We start from the raw sequence: 16034 nt of genomic DNA, 5'->3' as shown, positions 1-16034 counted from the left end.
ATGGCCATGCGTTTTATCCGATTTTCGCCGGATCCGGCAATGTGACGCGATCCGGCGTCTGGAAAAAACGGCTACTATAACGTTTTTTGTCTCTGGCGAAAAAGCCGGACACAATGAAAGCCTATGAGCGCCGCAATGCGCCTGATCCGGCGACAGCCGGATCCGGCTTCTTTGGTCTGAGCATGCTCAGTAGCTCTGCCCACAGGACATATATAAAAGCAAGACAATGGGACCCTCAGCCACACCCAACATGCCACCCAAGCCAAGAACCAGGAGCAGGAGAAGGCAGCAGACATCTGCAGCAGCAGCATCATCAGCACCGCCCCCAAATGGAGCAGCATGCTGAACAACGGGAGGTGAGTCCAGCAGCAGATGAGAGACGGTAATTATCAAATCCCCCATTCCTCCAAACTAGGGCTATGGAATATCAAGATATTCATTGGCCCTTTGTTTCTCTTTATTCAACAGCCGCCCAATAGATGCAGCAGCAGAAACACCACCCACAGCCATGGAGTCTGGCCATGAGGAAGACAGCACAGCTTCTGGGAGCCCTCCCTCGCATCGTCAGCGTTTGACGGTAAGTTTTTATTTAAAAAATCCATCATCTCTGTAATTTATGTGTATTCATTGCCTTTTATTTCAAAACAGGAATCACAAGATGAAGAGGAGCTCCCAGAAGAAGAAGGAAGGGGTGGACAGACACTTGGAGTGGACTCACAATTGGTAAGTTTTTTGCATCAAACGCAGAAACACAACATCACACTACACACAACACATAGAAAACAATGTTCTGCAGACCACACACAGCAAACAAATGCCTACATCCAAAGACATAACATTTTTTGTTTTTTTCTCTAGTCTTCCCAATCTGGTGCTCGGCCAAGAGGTCCTCGCAGTGCCTCCCAGGGTCGTCGGCGACAGCAACGCGGCGGTCACCAGCGTGTAAGTATAAATATTTTTGCTTTGTTTTTTTTGCACTTTTTATTTCATTTCTTTTGTGGAGGCTAATTATGTTATTTTTGTCTTTTTCTTTAACAGCCTTCACAGCGTGCTCCCGACTCTGACGGTGAGTATGGAGGGATTGATGTGGACCACCTCATCGATCTCGTCAGAGAAAGGGAGCCGCTCTGGAATATGGCTGACCGCCGCCACGCTGACCTGATCGTTACCCGACGACTCTGGGAGGAAATCTGTTCGCTCCTTGTGGACCGCTGGGAGGACCTCGATGTTCGGGCCCAGATTACAGAGCGTAAGTATATACAGTACCGGTTGCTTGATTTAAACCAGTGTTTCCCGAACTCCAGTCCTCGTGGTCCCCACGGATCATGTGTTCAGGATTTCTATTTACTTTGGAAATCCTGAAAACATGACCCCTGGGGACCATGAGGACTGGAGTTTGGGAAACACTGATGTTGTATACTAACCACTTTGTCCTTTCTCGTTTCAGGGGAGTGAATTGTGAAGCGGTGGCGGTCTGTGAGGGATCGTTTCAAGAAGGAGTTCAATAAAGAGATGCGGGCCCCGAGTGGATCTGGAGGATGCAGGAGCAAGTACAAGTACGCACGAGCCCTGTCGTTCCTCCGGGAGACAATGCTCACCAGAAGGTAAATATTACACACCACATGTGACAAAAAAATGTTTAGATGTAACTTTTTTTTTCAGCCAGGGCCATACCATGTCACTATTTTAATTGTTTTTTTTTCTCTTTATTCCACAGCACGGTGAGCAGCACTCGGGAACCTGCACGATTGGACCCTTCTGAGGAGATCCCTGAGGAGACCAGCACCGAGGGACACTTCGACCGCCCCGGTACATCTGCACCTTCCCAGCCTTCCCACACATTCGACCCATCTGTCCCATCCACCAGCACAGGAGCATCGTGGCCGCCTACATTACATGAAGCTGCTGGTGAGGAGATCGCTTTCCCTTTACCCCACCCTTCTGCCCCTGCCACCTCTAGTACACCTGCGGGTACTGGGCGGCAGCGGCAGAGGGGTCAGGAAAAGACTTATGCGCCAGAGTTCTTGCATCTGAATGCATCTTTCCAGAACTGTCTAAAAGTCTTGTCAGAGCAAATCTCCGCAGGCTTTCAGCAGATCAACTCCAGCATTCTGGAGGTGAAGACACTTCTGCAAACCATGCATTCAGAAGCAAGATCTTCGCCAAACCACACCTTTTTCAGGTCTGTTGTGGAGCGCATGGAAACGCTCTCTCCTGCCCAGCAGATGCATGTAATGCATTCATGCCACGCTGCTCTCCAGCAAGTTACCTCCCAACCTCCTCCTCCCACCACAGTAGTTCCTCCACCTGCACCCCCTCCAGCCACTTTTCATCCTCCCCCTCCTATTACATCTACACCCCCTCCAGCCACTTTCCATCCTCCCCCTCCTATTACATCTACACCCCCTCCAGCCACTTTCCATCCTCCCCCTCCTATTACATACCATCCACCTCCCCAGCACCAGCAACCTCCCCAGCACCAGCAACCTCCCCAGTACCAGCAACCTCCCCAGCACCAGCAACCTCCCCAGTACCAGCAACCTCCCCAGTACCAGCAACCTCCCCAGTACCTGCAAACTCCCCAGTACCAGCAACCTCCCCAGTACCAGACATCTCCCCACTTCCAGCAACCTGCCCCGTACCAGACATCTCCCCACTTCCAGCAACCTGCCCCGTACCAGACATCTCCCCACTTCCAGCAACCTGCCCCGTACCAAACTCCTTCCCCATACAACTTGCCATCAACATCATCTGCTCCTACAGTCCCTGCCCAACCCTCCACTCCACCACCCACCACCTCTTCTGCTTCCCACATGTCCACCCATTCTGTAGTTTTTTCCACACCTTCACCTCTAACTGTTCCTTCCCCACCACAATCCCAGTCCTCTCTCCACACTCCCAGTGTCGAAGTGTCCCGCAGCCCCTCCAGCAGTATTTCCACCACACACTGCACAGATTTATAATGTGTGTATTTAAATAAAAATGACCAGCTTTATGGTTTCAAAGCTTTATTAAACAAGTTTATTAAAATTTTAAAAAAGTTTACTAAAAAAAACATTTTTCAATAAAAGTTAAATTATTTTACACTGGTTGTCTGTCATTTCTTTCTGCGGCGAAAAAGGTTAAATACAGGGTATTTAAAAGGTGAAATGGTATTCAAAACTAGGTATATAACTGTGGGTAAATTTTAGCTTTTTGCCACAGTTGTGTTCCTGGTTGTGTTTGAAGCAAAGTATTTCACCTAAAAATTTGTGTTTATTGTTGGTGATTTCCTAACAATGTACACAACTTTTGTTAAAAGGTGAAATACTTTGCATAAAACACAACCAGGTACACACCTGTGGCCTAAAGCTAAAAATAGAGACCATGACAAGATAGCCAACTTTGGTTGGCAAAGGTATATACTGTTGGTACAGAAGGTACACAAGTTTGGTTAGGGCACAAATCTTTCACACTCTGTCATCCTGCCAGTGTACTCTGCCTTGAGGTGACATAAAGTATTGTGCAAAATTGTCCCTCATCACTGAAACCGTCACAGAACTTCTAGTGGTAATGTCATGGTAATCTTGCAAGGTGGTTTCTTCAGAGGTGTCCTCAATGGAAATGGGTTCCTTGCAGATAACAAAATTGTGGAGTACCACGCACGCTTTGATCACCTCGTCCACAGTTTCTGTCTTGAGGTTGATCGCAGTCAATAGGACCCGCCATTTGGCTGTCAGAATACCAAAGGTACATTCAACCATTCTTCTTGCTCTTGTGAGGCGGTAATTAAAAATGCGTTTTGGTATTGTCAATCCTCTGCTAGAGTACGGTTTCAAAAGGTGTTCTGACAGCTGGAAGGCTTCATCCCCTACACAGACAAATGGCATAGGTGGACCAGATGTTTGCGGCAGCGGTAGGTGGTGGGAACTGGAAGGTGTTTCCATACAGTTTATGCCCCATGGCAGACAGTTTGAAAACTTGAGAGTCATTGCAGCGGCCATAGGCCCCAATATCAACCGCAATAAATTTGTATTCCGCGTCAGCGATGGCCATGAGGACAATTGAAAAATATTTCTTGTAATTGAAATATTCCGATCCCGATCCAGCTGGCTTTACAATGCGGAAATGTTTCCCGTCCACAGCGCCCAAGCAGTTGGGAAACTGACATATCTGTTGAAACTTGTCAGCAATTTCAATCCACCTCTCTGTTGTGGGCTCTGGTAAAAACTCTTCAGCTAAGGAGTCCCACAGTGCACGGCATGTGTACTTCACAATTCCAGATATGGTGGAAATCCCGAGTCTGTACTGGAAATGCAGTGACGAAAGGGATTCTCCAGTTGCAAGAAATCTGTGGGGAATTAAAAAACAATAAATTAGTTTTAAATCACAGCATTACATACCAAAACTGAGCTATAACACTTGGAGATACAAACTACCACCAACAAGATTGCAGTGAAAGTGTGCTCTGATGCGATCACATCCAATAAATGTGGCTTACCTTAAAGTCACCATCAGACGCTCTGCGGGTGAAACAGAGAAGCGGCAATAGGTGTTCGCTTTTCTTATGAGGTGTGCAATGCGCTCCACCAAGTAATCAAAATTCTCCATTTTCATCCTAACATATCCAAAAAATTTATCCGGGTTTCGTCGAAGGTCCATGCAGAGTGTAGAATAGACCCCACGCGTCATTCTCTTGGCTGTGATGGGGTGGATCCACAAACGTCGTCTACGATGCCTGATGCGCTGCTGTCTCGCTCTCTCCTTCTCCAGAACAATCACCCTCAAACGATTCGCCTCCGCTATAAAATCCGCCAAATTCTTCAAAATATTTCCAATGACAACATCCATCTTCGCCAGTAACTTGCTCTTCTCTCCAACCTGCACTTTCTCTTCGACAACCTGTCAAAGAAGGGCTGTAGGAACACTCTATATATAGTTTTCCAGTAGCCAATCCCGTTCGGAAGGCCACAAGGGTCAATTTTAAAAACCGGATCCGGCGTAATCCGTCGAAAAACGGATAGAAAAACGGATGAACCAAATGAGACGGATCCGGTTTTGTCTGTCAAGAAAAAGACGGATCCGGCAGAAAACCAGATCCGTCACATCCGGTTTTACTAAACATTTGCCGGATCCGGCGTTCCGGCACGACGCCGGATCGCGCCTGACGCCGAAAACCTGATGTGTGAAAGTAGCCTTAATTAGCCTTAGTTAGCATATTCTATTGCTGGTTTAATGAGCATTACTTTTACCAATGTGATTATTTCTACCCGTTTTTGCTTTTGGCAAGCATGTGTGTTTTTGACAGTGTCTAAGTGTTCCTAATTCAAGTAACACCTGATAGGATTAAGGTGCGAAAGCAGGCATCTAGGTGCTTTTTCTTTTTGGCTTTTGGACAAAGGCATGAGAATGTTTTGTGGAGCATGGTTTTGTTTCCCTGTTTGTTCTTTTTCTCCAATAGCCTGACAAATGAAAGGTTCCTGTGTTGCAAAATGCACTTTGTCCTGTCTTCAGACATAGAGGAAGACCTCTTGACTTTGGCTGGCTGTTTTTTACTTTTTCAAGTTCTTTTCAGCATGTTTAAACATCTTTAGCTTTTCATGGAGTTTCTGAAGTGTAGTGGTTGTCACGTTCACCTCACACGCGAACGGTCCCCAGTTCGAAACTGGATAGAAGCATGACATTAGGCGTTGATATTAAAGCTTTTGACATTGAGTCTTTGTTCTCGATGGCTCATCATGACCACAGTAACCTTCCGCAGCCTGTTTCTGTAGTGTAGTGGTTATCACGTTCGCCTAACACGCGAAAGGTCCCCAGTTCGAAACTGGGCAGAAACACGCAGTTACCCTTTGGTATCCAAGCTTTTGACTTTCAGTTCTTGATCTCGATTGCTTGTTGTCACCACAGTAAGCACTTGCATCCGGTTTCTGTAGTGTAGCGTTTATCACGTCTGCCTCACACGTGAAATGTCCCTAGTTCGAAACTGGGCAGAAACACAGCTTTTTCTCTTGGAAAACGATCTTTTTGACTTTCAGTGCTTGTTTTTTATTGCTTGCCATGACCACAGCATTTTTTTTCTGTTTGAATCGGTTGGTTTCTGTAGTGTAGCGGTTATCACGTTCGCTTTACATGTGAAAGGTCCCCAGTTCGAAACTGGGCAGAAACACAGCGTTCCTCTTGCAAACTTGCGCTTTTGACAATGAGTGCTTGATCTTTAATGCTTGCCATGACCACAGTAAACGCTCTTGTCTGGTTACTGTAGTGTAGTGATTGTCCTGTTTGCCATCCTCCTGAAAGTTCCCTGTTTTGATCCCGGGCAGAAACATGTGGCTTTTCTTTATTTTGATCACAAACGTATATTGGCTTAATTAGCATTATTTAGCATATTCTATTGCTGGTTTAATGAGCATTACTTTTACCAATGTGATTATTTCTACCCTTTTTTGCTTTTGGCAAGCATGTGTGTTTTTGACAGTGTCTAAGTGTTCCAGGGGAAGAGTCTTGAGGAGATCATTTGCATATTCCCAGTACCTTCTGGGATAAGTGAAGAGTCTCCGTGAGCTCAACGATCACTGGGTTTTGGCCGTTGCAGCTGAAAAGAGGAAATCGGAAAAATTTTTGCTCATCTTTCATCATTTTTAAGAAATCTCAAGATGGAAGAGGCCAGGAGCCATTTGGTGAGCTGCATTTCTTGCTACATGTTCACAGATTTACCAGTGGAAAAGCCAAACTTCACATGCCACAAATGCAAGCTTGTGACCCTGTTGGAGGAAAAGTTGCAAAATCTCAAAGAGAGGTTAGCTACGTTGAAGATTATTAAGGAAGGTGAAGAGTTCTTGGACAGGGCAGAATTATCTCTTCATGTTACAGAAAGAGAAGAAATTCGAAGTGCACCTGAATAAACAGAGGAATGGAGACATGTGACCCAGAGAAGCAGGAGGATCAGGAGGCAGTCAGCACCCATACTGCTCAGAAACCAGTACCAGGCTCTCACGCAGGAAAACGATGACGAAATACATCAGGATAAGACTTTGCCAACAAACAGCAACCTTGTACGCCTTCAGAGTCCTCCTAGATGGAGAAGGAAAAATGTTGTGAAGAAGAAACGGAGAGTGGTGGTCATGGGGGATTCCCTGTTGAGAGGAACAGAGGCCGCTATCTGCAGACCAGATATAACTTCAAGAGAAATGTGCTGTCTTCCAGGTGCAAAAATTAAAGATGTGTCTGACAGGATATCAGGACTCTTCAGACCTACAGATGACTATCCATTCCTGCTACTACATGTGGTAACAAATGACACCGCAAGAAACGACCTGGAAACCATCTGCAGAGACTTTGAAGACTTAGGCAAGAAAGTGAAAGAACTGGGAGCGCAGGTGGTCTTCTCTTCCATCCTCCCAGTGGATGGCCATGGAACAAGGAGGTGGAATAAGATTCTGCAGGTGAACAACTGGCTACGTCGATGGTGCCGTCAGCAACGATTTGGATTTCTGGATCACGTAGTGAACTACTTATACGATGGACTACTTGCTAAAGATGGGGTGCACCTTACGAAGACTGGAAAGCAGGTATTTGGAAGTCGCCTTGCTACACTTGTAAGGAGAGCTTTAAACTAGAACAACATGGGAAGGGAAGCAAAAGACCAGAAAAAGCCATACACCTGACAAATGCTACTGAGAACTCTGCTATTAGAAGTGGAAAGGACGAAAGAATCTAATTAATAAAAATATTGGAGAAAGAGAAACCAATCACAAACTAAAATGTTTCTATACTAATGCACAAAGCATGGGCAACAAACAAGGAGAATTGGAACTACTAACACAGGAAAAGAAATATGATGTCATTGGAATCACCGAAACTTGGTGGGACAATACACATGATTGGAATACAAGACTAGAAGGATACAACTTATTTGCAAGAAACAGACTTGATAAACGAGGAGGGGGTGTCGCATTGTATGTTAGAAACGCATATATCTGCACAGAGATTGAAGCTTCAGAGACTGGGCGTTCTGTGGAAACTGTTTGGGTAAGAATACAAGGACAGAACAATGGAAAGGACACCATTGTAGGCATTTACTACAGGCCGCCTGTGCAAGCTGAAGCTATGGATGAACTCTTTATGCATGAAATGGCCAAGTTCTCCAAAAAATATGACATAGTTGTCATGGGAGATTTCAACTATCCAGACATTTGTTGGGAATCTCTCTCAGGCAAAACTAACAGGTCAAGGAAATTCTTATCCTCTCTTGCTGACAACTTTATCTTCCAAAAGGTAAGGGAGAAAACAAGGGGAACTGCTACCTTGGATCTAATCCTTATAAACAGGGAGGAAATGGTTGAGGAGGTAAAAGTGGCTGGGACCCTAGGAGGTAGCGACCATGCTATTTTAGAATTTTGGATAACTAGAGGCGGAAGACCTGTGAAGACTCAGACGTCAAGGTTAGATTTCAGAAAGGCAGATTTTAAGGGATTCAGAAAGAGAATTGGAGGGATCCAATGGCTGGATATCCTTAAAGACAAAAATGTCCAGGAAGGATGGGAAATCTTGAAAAATGAAATTCTCAAAGCACAGTTGTTAACAATTCCGAAAAGAGGGAAGAATAGGAAGCATTTAAGGAAACCAGGATGGATGAACACAGAACTTAAGCACATGCTAAAAAGGAAGAAAAAAATGTTTATAAAATGGAAAGAGGGAGGCATATCTAAAGAAGAATATAATTCTGTCTGCAGAACCTGCAGGTCACAAATCAGATTAGCTAAAGCTGAAAATGAATTGAGGCTTGCAAGAGATGTCAAAAGCAATAATAAAGGATTTTGGGGATATGTCAAAAGTAAAAGAAAAGTCAAAGATGCTATAGGATTTTTACAGGATGAAAATGATGAAATGGTAAGACAGGATGTTGAGAAGGCTGAACTTTTAAATTCCTATTTTGCATCTGTTTTCTCTCAGAAAGGAAATGTAACATCAACTGTTATTCACTGTGCTATTAAGGGAATAGAAGAATCCAGGATATCTATAAACAGAAAGATAGTGAGGAAACACTTAGCTAACCTAAATGAATTCAAGTCTCCAGGTCCAGATGAATTAAACCCCAGAGTACTGAAGGAGATAGCAGAAGAAATTTTTGAACCCCTCTCCATAATCTTTGAAAATTCTTGGAGAACAGGAGAAGTGCCAGAAGACTGGAGAAGAGCAAATGTTGTTCCTATTTTCAAAAAGGGGAAGAAGGTGGACCCAGGCAACTATAGGCTGGTGAGTCTGACTTCTATACCAGGAAAGATCTTTGAACAAATTATTAAACAACATGTATGTCAATATCTGGATAAGAATGAAGTGATTATACAGAGTCAGCATGGGTTTGTAACTAATAAGTCATGTCAAACTAATTTAATTTCCTTCTATGACGGTATCACTGATTGGGTGGATCAAGGAAATGCTGTAGATACAGTGGAGCAAAAAAGTATTTAGTCAGTCAGCAATAGTGCAAGTTCCACCACTTAAAAAGATGAGAGGCTTCTGTAATTTACATCATAGGTAGACCTCAACTATGGGAGACAAACTGAGAAAAAAAATCCAGAAAATCACATTGTCTGTTTTTTTTTCATTTTAATTGCATATTATGGTGGAAAATAAGTATTTGGTCAGAAACAAAATTTAATCTCAATACTTTGTGATATATCCTTTGTTGGCAATGACAGAGGTCAAACGTTTTCTGTAAGTCTTCACAAGGTTGCCACACACTGTTGTTGGTATGTTGGCCCATTCCTCCATGCAGATCTCCTCTAGAGCAGTGATGTTTTTGGCTTTTCGCTTGGCAACACAGACTTTCAACTCCCTCCAAAGGTTTTCTATAGGGTTGAGATCTGGAGACTGGCTAGGCCACTCCAGGACCTTGAAATGCTTCTTACGAAGCCACTCCTTCGTTGCCCTGGCAGTGTGTTTTGGATCATTGTCATGTTGAAAGACCCAGCCACGTTTCATATTCAATGCCCTTGCTGATGGAAGGAGGTTTGCACTCAAAATCTCACGATACATGGCCCCATTCATTCTTTCATGTACCCGGATCAGTCGTCCTGGCCCCTTTGCAGAGAAACAGCCCCAAAGCATGATGTTTCCACCACCATGCTTTACAGTAGGTATGGTGTTTGATGGATGCAACTCAGTATTCTTTTTCCTCCAAACACGACAAGTTGTGTTTCTACCAAACAGTTCCAGTTTGGTTTCATCAGACCATAGGACATTCTCCCAAAACTCCTCTGGATCATCCAAATGCTCTCTAGCAAACTTCAGACGGGCCCGGACATGTACAGGCTTAAGCAGTGGGACACGTCTGGCACTGCAGGATCTGAGTCCATGGTGGCGTAGTGTGTTACTTATGGTAGGCCTTGTTACATTGGTCCCAGCTCTCTGCAGTTCATTCACTAGGTCCCCCCGCATGGTTCTGGGATTTTTGCTCACCGTTCTTGTGATCATTCTGACCCCACGGGGTGGGATTTTGCGTGGAGCATCAGATCGAGGGAGATTATCAGTGGTCTTGTATGTCTTCCATTTTCTAATTATTGCTCCCACAGTTGATTTCTTCACTCCAAGCTGGTTGGCTATTGCAGATTCAGTCTTCCCAGCCTGGTGCAGGGCTACAATTTTGTTTCTGGTGTCCTTTGACAGCTCTTTGGTCTTCACCATAGTGGAGTTTGGAGTCAGACTGTTTGAGGGTGTGCACAGGTGTCTTTTTATACTGATAACAAGTTTAAACAGGTGCCATTACTACAGGTAATGAGTGGAGGAAAGAGGAGACTCTTAAAGAAGAAGTTACAGGTCTGTGAGAGCCAGAAATCTTGATTGCTTGTTTCTGACCAAATACTTATTTTCCACCATAATATGCAAATAAAATGAAAAAAAAAACAGACAATGTGATTTCCTGGATTTTTTTTTCTCAGTTTGTCTCCCATAGTTGAGGTCTACCTATGATGTAAATTACAGACGCCTCTCATCTTTTTAAGTGGTGGAACTTGCACTATTGCTGACTGACTAAATACTTTTTTGCCCCACTGTATAGTATATCTTGACTTCAGCAAAGCATTTGACAAAGTCTCTCATACAATCCTTATTGAAAAAATGACTAAGTATGGAATGGACAAGGCAACTGTTAGGTGGATTCATAACTGGCTTAGTGATCGGACGCAAAGAGTGGTCGTAAATGGCTGCACATCCAGTTGGAAGAATGTCTCAAGTGGGGTACCACAGGGCTCTGTCCTGGGCCCTGTATTGTTCAACATCTTTATCAATGATTTAGATGAAGGAATTGAGGGTAAACTGATTAAATTTGCTGATGACACAAAGCTAGAAGGGATAGCTAATACTAGAGAAGAGAGAGAGAGGATTCAAAAAGATTTAAATAAACTGGAGAAGTGGGCAGCAACTAACAGAATGGTTTTTAACAGGGAGAAATGCAAAGTAATACATCTGGGCAATAAAAATGAAAAAAGCATATATAGAATGGGAGGAATAGGGCTAAGTGACAGCACATGTGAAAAAGACTTGGGTATACTAATAGATCACAGACTGAATATGAGTCAACAGTGTGATGCAGCAGCAAAAAAGGCAAATGTAATTCTAGGATGTATTAACAGAAGCATAAAGTCTAGATCATGTGAAGTCATTATTTCCCTCTACTCCTCTTTGCTCAGACCTCATCTGGAATATTGTGTCCAGTTTTGGGCACCACATTTTAAAAAAGACATCAACAAACTGGAGCAAGTTCAGAAAAGAGCGACCAGAATGGTGACCGGTCTGCAAACCCTGTCTTATGAGGAAAGGTTGCAGGATTTGGGAATGTTTAGTTTGCAAAAGAGAAGACTGAGAGGAGACTTAATAGCTGTATACAAATATCTAAAGGGCTGACACATTGTAGAAGGATCAACTTTATTCTCATTTGCACAAGGAAAGACTAGAAGCAATGGGATGAAACTGAATGGGAGGAGACACAGATTAGATATTAGAAAAAACTTGTTGACAGTTAGAGTGATCAATGAGTGGAACAGGCTGACACGAGAAGTAGTGAGTTCTCCTTCATTGGAAGTCTTCAAACAGAGGCTGGACAGATATCTGACTGGGATGATTTAGCGAAGCCTGCTTTGAGCAAGGGGTTGGACTAGATGGCCCAGGAGGTCCCTTCCAACTCTATGATTCTATGATTCTAATTCAAGTAACACCTAATAGGATCAATGTGCGAAAGCAGGCATCTAGGTGCTTTTTCTTTTTGGCTTTTGGACAAAGGCATGAGAATGTTTTGTGGAAAATGGTTTTGTTTCCCTGTTTGTTCTTTTTTCCAATAGCCTGACAAATGAAAGGTTCCTGTGTTGCAAAATGCACTTTGTCCTGTCTTCAGACATAGAGGAAGACCTCTTGACTTTGGCTGGATGTTTTTTTCTTTTTCAAGTTCATTTCAGCATGTTTAAACATCTTTAGCTTTGCATGGAGTTTCTGAAGTGTAGTGGTTGTCACGTCCACCTCACACGCGAATGGTCCACAGTTCGAGACTGGATAGAAGCATGACATTAGGCGTTGATATTAAAGCTTTTGACATTGAGTCTTTGTTCTCGATGGCTCATCATGACCACAGTAACCTTCCGCAGCCGGTTTATGTAGTGTAGTGGTTATCACGTTCGCCTAACACGCGAAAGGTCCCCATTTCGAAACTGGGCAGAAACACGCTGTTACACTTTGGTATCCAAGCTTTTGACTTTCAGTTCTTGATCTCGATTGCTTGTTGTCACCACAGTAAGCGCTTGCTTCCGGTTTCTGTAGTGTAGCGGTTATCACGTTCGCCTCACTTGCGAAAGGTCCCCAGTTTGAAACTGGGCAGAAACACAGCTTTTTCTCTTGGAAAACAATCTTTTTGACTTTCAGTGCTTTTTCTTTATTGCTTGCCATGACCACAGCTTTTTTTGTTTGCTTGAATTGGTTGGTTTCTGTAGTGTAGCGGTTATCACGTTCGCTTTACACGCGAAAGGTCCTCAGTTCGAAACTGGGCAGAAACACAGCGTTGCTCTTGCAAACTAGCGCTTTTGACAATGAGGGCTTGATCTTTAATGCTTGCCATGACCACAGTAAACGCTCTTGTCTGGTTACTGTAGTGTAGTGATTGTCCTGTTTGCCATCCTCCTGAAAGTTCCCTGTTTTGAACCCGGGCAGAAACATGTGGCTTTTCTTTATTTTGATCACAAACGTATATTGTTGGTTTAATTAGCCTTAGTTAGCATATTCTATTGCTGGTTTAATGAGCATTACTTTTACCAATGTGATTATTTCTACCCGTTTTTGCTTTTGTCAAGCATGTGTGTTTTTGACACTGTCTAAGTGTTCCTAATTCAAGTAACACCTGATAGGATCAAGGTGCGAAAGCAGGCATCTAGGTGCTTTTTCTTTTTGGCTTTTGGACAAAGGCATGAGAATGTTTTGTGGAGCATGGTTTTGTTTCCCTGTTTGTTCTTTTTCTCCAATAGCCTGAAAAATGAAAGGTTCCTGTGTTGCAAAATGCACTTTGTCCTGTCTTCAGACATAGAGGAAGACCTCTCGACTTTGGCTGGCTGTTTTTTTCTTTTTCAAGTTCATTTCAGCATGTTTAATCATCTTTAGCTTTGCATGGAGTTTCTGAAGTGTAGTGGTTGTCACGTTCACCTCACACGCGAACGGTCCCCAGTTCGAAACTGGAAAGAAGCATGACATTAGGCGTTGATATTAAAGCTTTTGACGTTGAGTCTTTGTTCTCGATGGCTCGTCATGACCACAGTAACCTTCCGCAGACGGTTGCTGTAGTGTAGTGGTTATCACGTTCGTCTAACACGCGAAAGGTCCCCAGTTCGAAACTGGGCAGAAACACGCTGTTACCCTTTGGTATCCAATCTTTTGACTTTCAGTTCTTGATCTCGATTGCTTGTTGTCACCACAGTTAGCGCTTGCATCAGGTTTCTGTGGTGTAGCGGTTATCACATTCGCCTCACACGAGAAAGGTCCCCAGTTCGAAACTGGGCAGAAACACAGCTTTTTTTTTTCTTGGAAAACGATCTTTTTGACTTTCAGTGCTTGTTCTTTATTGCTTGCCATAACCACAGCATTTTTTGTTTGTTTGAATCGGTTGGTTTCTGTAGTGTAGTGGTTATCACGTTCGCTTTACACGCGAAAGGTCCTCAGATCGAAACTGGGTAGAAACACAGCGTTCCTCTTGCAAACTTGCGCATTTGACAATGAGTGCTTGATCTTTAATGCTTGCCATGACCACAGTAAACGCTTTTGTCTGGTTACTGTAGTGTAGTGATTGTCCTGTTTGCCATCCTCCTGAAAGTTCCCTGTTTTGATCCCGGGCAGAAACATGTGGCTTTTCTTTATTTTGATCACAAACGTATATTGTTGGCTTAATTAGCCTTAGTTAGCATATTCTATTGCTGGTTTAACGAGCATTACTTTTACCAATGTGATTATTTCTACCCGTTTTTGCTTTTGGCAAGCATGTGTGTTTTTGACAGTGTCTAAGTGTTCCTAATTCAAGTAACACCTCATAGGATCAAGGTGCGAAAGCAGGCATCTAGGTGCTTTTTCTTTTTGGCTTTTGGACAAAGGCATGAGAATGTTTTGTGGAGCATGGTTTTGTTTCCCTGTTTGTTCTTTTTCTCCAATAGCCTGACAAATGAAAGGTTCCTGTGTTGCAAAATGCACTTTGTCCTGTCTTCAGACATAGAGGAAGACCTCTTGACTTTGGCTGGCTGTTTTTTTCTTTTTCAAGTTCATTTCAGCATGTTTAAACATGTTTAGCTTTGCATGGAGTTTCTGAAGTGTAGTGGTTGTCACGTTCACCTCACACGTGAACGGTCCCCAGTTCGAAACTGGATAGAAGCATGACATTAGGCGTTGATGTTAAATCTTTTGACGTTGAGTCTTTGTTCTCGATGGCTCGTCATGATCACAGTAACCTTCCACAGCTGGTTTCTGTAGTGTAGTGGTTATCACGTTCGCCTCACACGCGAAAGGTCCCCAGTTCGAAACTGGGCAGAAACACGCTGTTACCCTTTTGTATCCAAGCTTTTGACCTTCAGTTCTTGATCTCGATTGCTTGTTGTCACCACAGTTAGCGCTTGCTTCCTGTTTCTGTAGTGTAGCGGTTATCACGTTTGTCCCACACGCGAAAAGTCCTCAGTTTGAAACTGGGCAGAAACACAGCTTTTTCTCTTGGAAAACGATCTTTTTGACTTTCAGTGCTTGTTCTTTATTGCTTGCCATGACCACAGCATTTTTTGTTTGTTTGAAGCGGTTGGTTTCTGTAGTGTAGTGGTTATCACTTTCGCTTTACACGCGAAAGGTCCTCACTTCGAAACTGGGCAGAAACACAGCGTTCCTCTTGCAAACTAGTCCTTTTGACAATGAGTGCTTGATTTTTAATGCTTGCCATGACCACAGTAAATGCTCTTGTCTCGTTAATGTAGTGTAGTGATTGTCCTGTTTGCCATCCTTCTGAAAGTTCCCTGTTTTGACCCCGGGCAGAAACATGTGGCTTTTCTTTATTTTGATCACAAACGTATATTGTTGGCTTAATTAGCCTTAGTTAGCATATTCTATTGCTGGTTTAGTGAGCATTACTTTTACCAATGTGTTTATTTCTACTTGTTTTTGCTTTTGGCAAGCATGTGTGTTTTTGACAGTGTCTAAGTGTTCCTAATTCAAGTAACACCTGATAGGATCAAGGTGCGAAAGCAGGCATCTAGGTGCTTTTTCTTTTTGGCTTTTGGACAAAGGCATGAGAATGTTTTGTGGAGCATGGTTTTGTTTTCCTGTGTGTTCTTTTTCTCCAATAGTCTGACAAATGAAAGGTTCCTGTGTTGCAAAATGCACTTTGTCCTGTCTTCAGACATAGAGGAAGACCTCTTGACTTTGGCTGGCTGTTTTTTTCTTTGTCAAGTTCATTTCAGCATGTTTAAACATCTTTAGCTTTGCATGGAGTTTCTGAAGTGTAGTGGTTGTCACGTTCACCTCACACGCGAACGGTCCCCAGTTCGAAA

The 16034-nt window shown here is 43.4% G+C and overlaps 1 long non-coding RNA gene and 6 other non-coding genes across 7 annotated transcripts in view; all 7 read left to right on the top strand.

Annotated features, from left to right (window-relative positions):
- LOC141065393 (uncharacterized) overlaps positions 1 to 16034 on the top strand; it is a 250650-nt gene that overhangs the window by 81047 nt on the left and 153569 nt on the right. The gene's annotated exons all lie outside the window — the stretch shown is intronic.
- Positions 5744 to 5816, top strand: TRNAV-AAC (transfer RNA valine (anticodon AAC)). The gene has a single exon. It is a non-coding gene; the product is annotated as a tRNA-Val (tRNA).
- On the top strand, positions 6073 to 6145 carry TRNAV-UAC (transfer RNA valine (anticodon UAC)). Its single transcript has one exon. It is a non-coding gene; the product is annotated as a tRNA-Val (tRNA).
- Positions 12950 to 13022, top strand: TRNAV-UAC (transfer RNA valine (anticodon UAC)). The gene has a single exon. It is a non-coding gene; the product is annotated as a tRNA-Val (tRNA).
- TRNAV-UAC (transfer RNA valine (anticodon UAC)) lies at positions 14123 to 14195 on the top strand. Its single transcript has one exon. It is a non-coding gene; the product is annotated as a tRNA-Val (tRNA).
- TRNAV-CAC (transfer RNA valine (anticodon CAC)) lies at positions 14964 to 15036 on the top strand. The gene has a single exon. It is a non-coding gene; the product is annotated as a tRNA-Val (tRNA).
- TRNAV-UAC (transfer RNA valine (anticodon UAC)) lies at positions 15293 to 15365 on the top strand. Its single transcript has one exon. It is a non-coding gene; the product is annotated as a tRNA-Val (tRNA).

Source organism: Dendrobates tinctorius, unplaced genomic scaffold, assembly GCF_039654945.1.
Source record: "Dendrobates tinctorius isolate UK_male_01 unplaced genomic scaffold, ASM3965494v1 ptg000251l, whole genome shotgun sequence".
Taxonomy (NCBI): domain Eukaryota; kingdom Metazoa; phylum Chordata; class Amphibia; order Anura; family Dendrobatidae; genus Dendrobates; species Dendrobates tinctorius.
This window is presented reverse-complemented; position numbering and strand designations above follow the sequence as displayed.